Genomic DNA, 9,770 nt, shown 5'->3' with positions numbered 1-9,770 from the left:
GCGATTGCCATTTCCCACTGTTCAAGCTGGTTTTTACATAGCCTGTATCAATCCTCGGCTTCAGGGTAACTTTGAGAAGAATGATGTTGTTATACGAAGGAGCATAACCCTCGCTTGAAACTATTTCATTGGAGAATGTATGCTGCGGTCTTCCACTGTTACAACGAAATCCATGAACTCCATGTAATGCCTTCCATGGCAAGAGAGCGAGGGGAAAGTTATAAAGGCTGGAAAAAGTGCGTCTGAATGTTCGTCGAAATCTGTTCAACAAATCTTGAGGATCACATAAAACATGTATTCAAATGCGTCGGTACCGTATCTGCAAACTGTTCTATAAGACTCAATATTGCGATATGCACGAGCAACAGCCCAAGTTTACAGATTGCATTTTTAGTGATTCAACTGGACTGTCCTTACTACAGTGGTACTGTCCGTTCCGAATTTGACTCACCTGCAAATGAAAAAGAAATGTCATTATCTTGTATATCAGCCCAATAGGTAGGTAGCTAATGTATGACTAACATGTTAAATATTCGTGGAATCAGGCATGGTATTTACTGCTAAAAACCTTCGCAGTCTCTACAACAAGTACACAGAAATTAGCTGTAAGGAAGAGCGCATAGGGTGAGGATAACTAAACACCAGAAGCAAATCTATGTTGACTGATTGGATAAGTAGAAGAGATACGACATTTGGAGAGTAATCTGTATAAACAATTGATAATATATTTCACATAATCCTCTTCTAGAAAAGTAGTTGCATTTTATGGTGCGTCATTGTACCTTGCTGTTGTTTATCGCGGCGCCGGCCGGCAGGCTGCCCACCTCCACTATCTTAGCGACGCAGCGGCAGCGAGCACAGACTCAGGGCAACTGGACGATGTCCAGGCAACACTCCGCTAAAGTTCAGACCTTAAGACTTAGTGCGTCTGCCGCCACTGAGCTTCGAGGTCTTTTAGAGGATGAGGTTAGGAAAACACCAGCCCCCTCCCACGGACCTTTTCATGAGGAACCCCTGCTCCCTCCTGCTGTTCTCTGTTTCCCTCTGGTTATCTCATCGCGCGCAGGGTAGTGAATGCGCATGTGACTGAGGAGTCCCTCAAATTTACAGCGCCCACCCAACTGGTTTAAAAAATGAAGTGCGATAAAAGACACTTAAAGTTCACCCGACACTCTCCTTTGATAAAGTAATTTATCTGTTGATTACGAGCATCTCTTTTCGGTTTAGAAATAAATCCGATGACAAATGAAAGATAAATTTACTTATGTAAAATATACACTTGGTAGACCAGATGATATAAATCCTGTAGATTTTGCATTGCACAGGACAAACATCACTTTTATGGTCTACACTGACAAGTTGTTCTTTTAAGCATGATCTCGCGTGGAGGATTTCTAGGATGAAATAATCCGAACCACCCAAATAATGCTTCACAGTGTGATACCCACAACATTTAGAAATTACTAATGATCTAATCAACTTTAACCTCGATCTGTCTTTCCGTCAAACTTATGAGGGAGTTACTACTTTCCTTTTAAGTAAACAGAACAAATGTGTTTTAATCATTTTCCCTTCATTCGTTTTCGCTGTAATAACATGATAAAGAGATATTAATTGAGAGAAATCTCTTGCCATGTGACTAATATTGTTTTGTTACCCTCAAAAGATGTTTGTTGACATAATTACTTTTGTTGCAGGACTCTGTCCCATAAACGCTTCCAGGATGATGTAATACAATAAAACAGTTTTCGTCCAAATCATCCTCTGAAACTCATTGGCATAAGTGCTGTGAAAGTATTACTATGGAAACGAATGCCCCTTTGGCTATTTTTAACATTTGGGTCATGAAACACCTACACAGCATTCTCAGACTGGAACCTTCAGGCTACAAAGTTTCTATTCTACACATTGACTAGCCGAGTGTGACTCACTTCAAACACTGCTCAGAACTGGAGCTGTCCAAAAATATATGCCCAGAGGTCTAACTCACTGCACTCATTCCCAAGCAAGTTTAGCAAGTCCCCCCCCCCCCCCCCCCCCCAATAAATATTTTTGTACTGTTATGTAGCTTACATGATTGTAAACTTTGGACAACTTGTCAATGTGATAATACTGAATGTCCAATCAGTTCACAAGGCTTAAAATGGAAGTGATACCAGATAGTGCTTAAAGGAGAGGAAGGCAAAATGGAAACCAAAGTGCTCAGATTGTGCTCTGTAGCCTCCGTCACACTCATGTTCTGTATCAGTCGTCAACCCTGTGCACAAAAAACCCCAAAACAAAACAAAAAAAAAAACAGAGCTGAAGAAAACAGCCCTCATGCTGACAGACACATTACCTGCTCGGATCATAAATCTAAAACAGTCCTGCGTAAAACTATGAGCAAAATATATCACCTTCAGAAATGTCTGCTGCTTCAGATCAGGTATAAATATGTTTATGAAACACCTCTGAATTCCAGAGTCGTTCAAATGAGCCTCTTATCCAAGCCATTGAGATAATCAGCTCTCAAGGGGATTTTGTTAGTGTGGTCATATAGGAAATCAGAGAATAGCTTAAAGCATATAAGATTAAAATGGAGAGAGAGAGGGCTGCCAGAAGAAGTCATCTTCATGGCTAAAGAGCCAATTTCATGCTGAGGAATGTTAGATTTGGACCATTATTGAGGCTCATTAGCGGAAGTGATTGAGGAATCCAACCACGGGCCTTGAAAATTATGTTTGGAGAAAGATCAGTGAAGCACTGCAGTAGGTGGCCGAGTAAGAAGTACAACACTGAGGCTTCAAAGCAGCGGTGATATAAAACCCTCCTTCCTTTAAGTGGAGATGGATCATCACACTGCGCTGCTGTACGTTTAACTGAGAAACCAAATAGTGAAATAATATCGCGCGCAAGCTGAACATTCTCGAGGGTGATTAACATCAATGAAATGTCCACAGCTGAAAGGAAATATCTAAGTCAATGTCAAGGCTGATGGGGGGGGGGGGGGGGGGGGGGGAGGAGGAGAATTGTAGAATGAGTCATCTGTTGTTTTTTTTTTCTTCAGTTATTAAAAAGAGGTTTTGTGTTATTAGAGGATGTCAAAAACTGAAACTAATTACGAGAGACGCGTTGAAATCGAGGAAGGTACAGCTTGATTGTTAATTAAGAATTGAGGATTACCTCAGAACCTGAAGTGAGGATTAATTCAGTCCAACACTGCCCTCTAGTGTACAACCACTAGAACCTCTCCTACACAGTGTACATTCACAATGAATATGACACTATGAATTGGCATTTCAGCTGCCTCTTCCAGCACCTCTTTTAGTAGCTGGCCTAGAGAACCATCTTAAAAACTTAATGGTTTATGGACTCTTTGTTCACGTGTCTAGTCGTGTCTGGAAAGCGGCGATGAGGCACACGGAGAGGGACGGGGACCATTTCATGCAGTCGATTACGTGGTCGGTGCACATCTCCTGCACCAGATTGGATTTTTTGTCTCTTAATGTTTTCTTTTTTTTTTTTTTTGGCCAGGGGTCACTTTGTGATTTCATGGTTGATGTCTCTCTTGAAAATTTTTGTACACTGCAAGCCTCTCTATCCTATTTCACTTTTTCATTCACTCTTCTTTTCAGTCGTTATCAAATTGTTTTTCCATTACGGCATGCAACATCAGCTCACATGAAGGCGTTCTGTTTCTGGTCACATCTGAAACTAATAAATATAAATCTTAAACAAATATTAAATGCTACTTGATTTGCGAAGTTACGTCCTATGCGGTACTTAAACGAAAAGAGAACCATTAAGTCCTACTGTCTTGACGAGAATCAAAAATTCTGAAGAAATTTACTTCAAATTGACATCTAATTTTAAACTCAAATAACTGACAACAGAACAACAATCAAGAGGAAAAGCTGCAGTTTATTAATATAGGCCGAAAGAATCTCCATACCACATGGAAACATTGTTTTTCGGTGCAAGTCATTGACAATCACATTCTATGAGGAGAGGAAGGAAAAAAAAAAAAAAACATTTAAAAGCCAGCAACATTTTTTTAAAGTCTTAATACAGTCATGTTTTTAACATTTCTAAAGAAAAAACAAAAAAGGCATAATGTAACTCCCCATTTAACACATCCCCCACTTCGTACCCAATGAGTGTCTTGGATTTTTCCGGAAACCCACAGTGCTTGGTTTTAACAGACGCTCTTTGATTTAAGGATACAGAGCATGGTCTCACAACACATCTTTCAGCATATAATGGAGAAAAATGGGAGAAATTACAACATACTACATATAAGCACAGGTAAATTACCCCCCCTCCTTCCCTTATCCCCACCCACCCATCCCCCCAAACAACAAAACACCCCCCCCCCCCCAAAAAAAAATTAAAAAATAGCAGGTCTGGACATTTCTCCTCTCAAGCTTGTGCATAGATCATGATCCTTTCTAACCAATTTCATTTCTTCTCTACCTTGTCTCAAAAAAAAAAAAAACACCCAACCTTTCAAATTGTTTCCTTCACTGAATACCTGCCGCAGGAAGAGACAAGAGAGAGGAGAAAGAAACAAACAAAATAACAAAACAAAACAAAAAAAAAACAAAAACAAAAAACGCACACCTATTCCTATTACAGGACCTCATTTAAGAAAACAAACAGGTAATCGTACAACTGCATGTTCTTTCACTGTTCAAACACTCAAGAGTCATCGATAACTGTGTTTAAAGGTAAAGCAATGTCTACATATATTTTTGAAATGTAAAGCACTCCACTTTTAAGTGTAGATTCATTACAAGTCTATTATTTGGTAAATGTAACTGCTACGGATTTAAATACAAAGGTATTTTTCCATTCTCTTAAACCCATAACCTTCAGTGCTTAGAGTTGGATTTTCATAACTAACATTTTTTTTTTTTAATTTTCATTAATTTGTTAATTTTTTTCTTTAAATGATAATTAACATTAAATATTGGAGTTGGAACACTAGAACCCTGGCCTTCCTGAGAAAATATCCACAACCATTGTAAGTGTGCAATAGAGTGAGAGAATTATGTTGCTTTTACAGAAATACTAATGAAAAAAAAAAAAGAAAATCAAGATATACAGGCTTCGATAGTCTGTCAACAACAAAAGTAAATTCAAAAAAGTGAAACACGAGACAACACTGATCAATCCCAGAGTTCTGAAAGTAGCATAAATCTTCATTTGAAAAGTTATTTTTCCTCAAACTCTTTTTTTTAATGGAGGATGAAACTGTTTTTTTTTTCCAACAATCCTGTAATAAATTCCTTTTTTTTTTTTTCTTTCGCAAAAAACATTAGACAAACCAATTGTTTGTAAACAGCAGGTGGCATTGAAAACAAAAACAAAAAAAACCTCAAAGAACAGAAAAGATAGGCACCTCTAAAATGAGTCCTATATCAAACTCACGTCACCACATCATCTCTGTCCGTTTCTCCATCAATAGAACATATGGATTTCTAGCCCCTCTACATCTAACTATGGCCACAGCTTGTTGTTGTTTTTTTTTTTTTTTTTAACTTTTTTTTTTCTCTTTTTAAATTTTTTTTTTTAAATGATTTTTTTCTTTAATAGTTCAAACAAAATGGTGCAATACTCGATGAAAATCCTTGCTAGGATTATTTGACAATAAAAGCCACTATAAGGTAGATAAACATTTTACAGGTTAAACATTTTACAGATAAAACAAACAAACAAAAAAAAAGAACTTTTTTTTTTTTTTCCTCTCTTAAGTCCTTGAGTAAACATTAACACGTGAATTGTCACCACCTCCCCTCAGGACATAGTCTTTCTGACGGTTAGCTGAGTGAGGGGAGTAGACACTCAGTGCAACGTTAGATAATAACAATTTCAGAATATAGTTTTGACAAAAAAAAAAAAAAAAAAAAAATTGAGAAAAGAACAGAACAAAGGGAAACAACATTACAACATATTCAATGGAACAAAAAAAAAAACCCATGGGCATAATAAGCCCGACAGGAGCGCAGTCATTTCTGCGTGCACACATACCCACCCATATACATATTTCTCACAACCCAAAAATAGCCATGTGATTTTTTTTTCTTTCTTTTTTTTTTTCTTTTTCTAGTCTTTCTTTTTTTCAGTATTTTTCTGAATGAATGCTAAACTTGAATGCTGAGAGTATGTCATCAAATACATTGGAAGTGTACAAGTCAAGATCAAAAAACAAAACGAAACAAAAGAAAACAAAAAAAAAAGTGTTCACATTATGTTATTGGCGCTCTTTGATTCAAGTATTGGCGTATTTATTTGTTTCGCTTTGATATGTTTATGATTTTGTTTAACTTGTGGAGAGATAATGCATTTTAAAAACCGATTGGGACCATGGGTCTTAGACAAAATAAACACGAAATATATCCACATACACAAATTTCTATGTACTGTATATGTAAAACCAATGCGTGCATATCTCACTGAGAGATTTTGTTTTTCTCGTGAACCATCATCAAGTATCAGTACATCCTTACCTCGCTCTTTCCCTCCTGTCCCTTGGTTTGAAGGGAGAAGTACATATTGCTCATCTTAAAATTGTATTTTGCCCACCTTGTCAAAAAAAAGTTTCAGAGCTTGACATTTTTCGAACATCTCTGATAAACTAATGTACAACAACGCATACTGTTGAGCTGCAGGTACAGTCGCCCTCTGCTGGTGAAACCAGATAAGTCCCGTGTTTGACAGTATAGATTAGCAGATGCTTCTGAAGTCCACTACTCGATTGGTTTGACTGAGATTGGAGCAAGGCAGTTTCAGACACAGGCAGCAGTGACTTTGCTTTCGATGTAGGACTCAAGCCCACACGCACCCCTCCACCCCCCCCACCCCAAAAAAAAAAAAAAAAAAAAAAAAGATGTTGGCCATTCCTGTTTTAAGACATGTCTTTGTACCTGTTGAGATGTCTTCCTCTGAAAGAGAAAGGACGAGGGTTGATACACGAGGACCCCAAACAATCTCGATTGTTGAGTGGAAATGTACAGTTTTGTGGGTCCATTTCGTTTTTTTTTTGTTTTACAAACGAATGCAATTAATACAGCATCCACAAAAAAGGCACCCCTGTCTGTAGTCTGCGTCCAGAGATGAGGGATGTGCAGGCCTGCAAACAGGAGACGTTTCAGCAAGAAGTGCAGTTTATCATTTTCTACATCTTAGTTTTTTTTTCGTTCTTTTTTTTTTTTTTTTTTTTTGTCTGCCACTTTCTTTTTTCATTTTATTTTGTCAAACTTTATAAAAAAGATATTAAAATGCAATTTCATTTTTGGTATTCAAAACAAAAAACAAAACATTTAAAACAAACAAACAACAAAAAAAAGAAGTAACAGGGATTATACGTTAACTGTGCACCTTAGTATATTAATAATCCCCATCGCAGTGAATGTTCTTGCTCTTTTTAAACAGGGCAAATTTCAGTAAGAGCAAGGATTATCGCAAGTGACAAGAATGAGGTGTTAGTAATCTGGCAGACAGTCCTTCAGCCCTAATCCCACCTCACACGCACAGAAAAGGTCAAAGTGCCACCAGACCGGGAAAAGAGAAGTGCTCTACAACAAGTGAGGATATTGGAATTTCGATTCTGCAGTGTCTCTTGACTAAATCTGCCCATGTACTTAGGGGCAGCTGTCATTTTTTTTCTTTTTTTTATTGGCACATGGAATCAGAGATTGTGATTGGTGGATCCAGCCAGGAGGAGGTAAGAGACAAGGGGCCCGTTCACCCACATTATATATATATATGTATATATATATACACCGGCTGCAGTTCTAATAAGAAAACACAGGCCCCGGTGAAGAAGTTCACGGTGTACTCTTCGGAAAAAAAAAAAAAAACCAAAACAGCCACACTGCTTCCCTTGTGACAAAATCGACGTCGCGACGTTTAACCTTGCAAATGCAAACTCTCCTTATAGCCATTTAGTATACAAACATGCGCTCTGTAGACATCTGTTCTTTTCTTTTCTTTTCCTTTCTAAAACACAGGCCTAAAATTTAGTTTCTCTCCACATGCCCTGAGATTGAACATTTTTTTTTTTGTGAAATATCATATTCAGTAAACACAGAGGCCTCCCCCTCCTCATGGAACACCTGATTTTTTTTTTTTTTTGGGGGGGGGGGGGGTGGGGGGGGGGGTTGTAGGCAATTCTATGGGACAGTATCTTGGTTTCCTCCAACTTTGCAGAAGTAAAAATGGCCACAGTAAGTCATTTAAAAGGCTGAACCAAGCTCTTGAAAAGTGGCACACTGCTGTAAAGGGCTGCCATTTTAAAACGCCCGTGGTCTCTTTTTTTTTTTTTTTTTTGTCTTTGCATAGTAACAGAACCTGGTACCTGTTCAGAGTCCCCCGGTCGTCGACCCAAAAAAAAAAAAAAAAGGGGGGGTGGGGGTGGGGTGGGGTGGTGCTAAACGTGTGTCCATTCAAGCCCGCCAGACAAGCACTAACGGGACCGGGCTCTACTCAGAAAAGGAGGGTTTGATCTCTGGTTTCAGGGGTTAGAGCTAGCAGGACTGTGGCTGCAGAAATGTGGAAAGAAAAGAAGAATGGTAGCAGCTGCGATAAAAGGGGGGTGGGGGGGGGCGTTGAGGAGACAGCCAGGGTGAGGTCTCTATCTTTCTTACTCACACATACCCACACACATACAGACATATATCGATAAAAGAAACCCTATTGTACATGGGGTTTTTTTTCTAAGCTACTGCTAGGGAGAAACACTGTTTACAGATCAAATCAAAATCGTTAACAACAAAAAAAAACCAAACAAACAAAAAAAAAACGAGAGAAACAAATTGAATATGGCCTGTAATATTGATCCTCGTTTGCATTCATTACACAGGACAAACACACACAGAGGCACCTCTTATCAAAGTGTTTCTGCATATAAGCATTTTGAAGGGCGAGTAGGCAGTTAGCTTCAGGACCACTGCATGGAGACAAACAAACAAAGAATAACAACAACAACACTGGCGATTCCAGAGATGTGAGCGTCTCGACTTCCAGCTAAAGTGATCATCATTGTGAGACGTTGGGGCGAGAGGGAGGATGAGGAGAGAGAGGGACGGGGGGGGGGGGGGGGGGGGTGGGGAGGGAGAGGGGCAGACCGTCGGCACCGCGTTTAACTGTGCTGAACAAGCCGGTGACAGACGGACAGATTGCAGGGGGTGGGGTGAGGGGGGGGGTGTCCGGTCAGGATCGTCGCAGACCGCTTGGGTCGGAGGTTCTGCTGAGGAGCTTTGACAAAAAGAAAAACAAAAAAAAAAAAAAAAATGCTCGACCTCCACATACAGGCTCCACAGCAGAGAGGCACGCAATAGGCCAAACCGTCAGCCAGGCCGCTGCTTTCTGCCTCTCCTACCGTCACGCCTCCCCATCCCTTGCCCCGCCCCCCTTTCACCCCGCCCCGCCCCTTCCCTCAACCCCATCTAATGTAACATTGCATGTCTAGTGCCTCCTTCAGACACAATAAAGGCTAGAAAACATTTTGGAGTAACAGTGACATTCACTTTGATATATAGTCAGAGAAATAAACAAATATAATAACATATGCTGCAAGTTTTTTTGTCTGATTGTAGTTTCAGTCTTGTTTTTCCCTTCATCCTGACACCTTTTTTTGTTTTTTTTTTTTTGTTTTTTTTTAAAGTCCATCCGAGTCCCCTAGACCAATGAGGGACGAGGAAAAAAAAAAAGTATTTTCAAATACAGATACAGTACAAAAAGAGCTAAGAGTTGCCATCGAGAGTTTTTTTTTTTCCTTGTCCTTTTTT

This window comes from Chanos chanos, chromosome 8, assembly GCF_902362185.1.
Source record: "Chanos chanos chromosome 8, fChaCha1.1, whole genome shotgun sequence".
Taxonomy (NCBI): domain Eukaryota; kingdom Metazoa; phylum Chordata; class Actinopteri; order Gonorynchiformes; family Chanidae; genus Chanos; species Chanos chanos.
The sequence above is the reverse complement of the archived record's forward strand: the minus strand, read 5'-3'. Positions refer to the sequence as shown.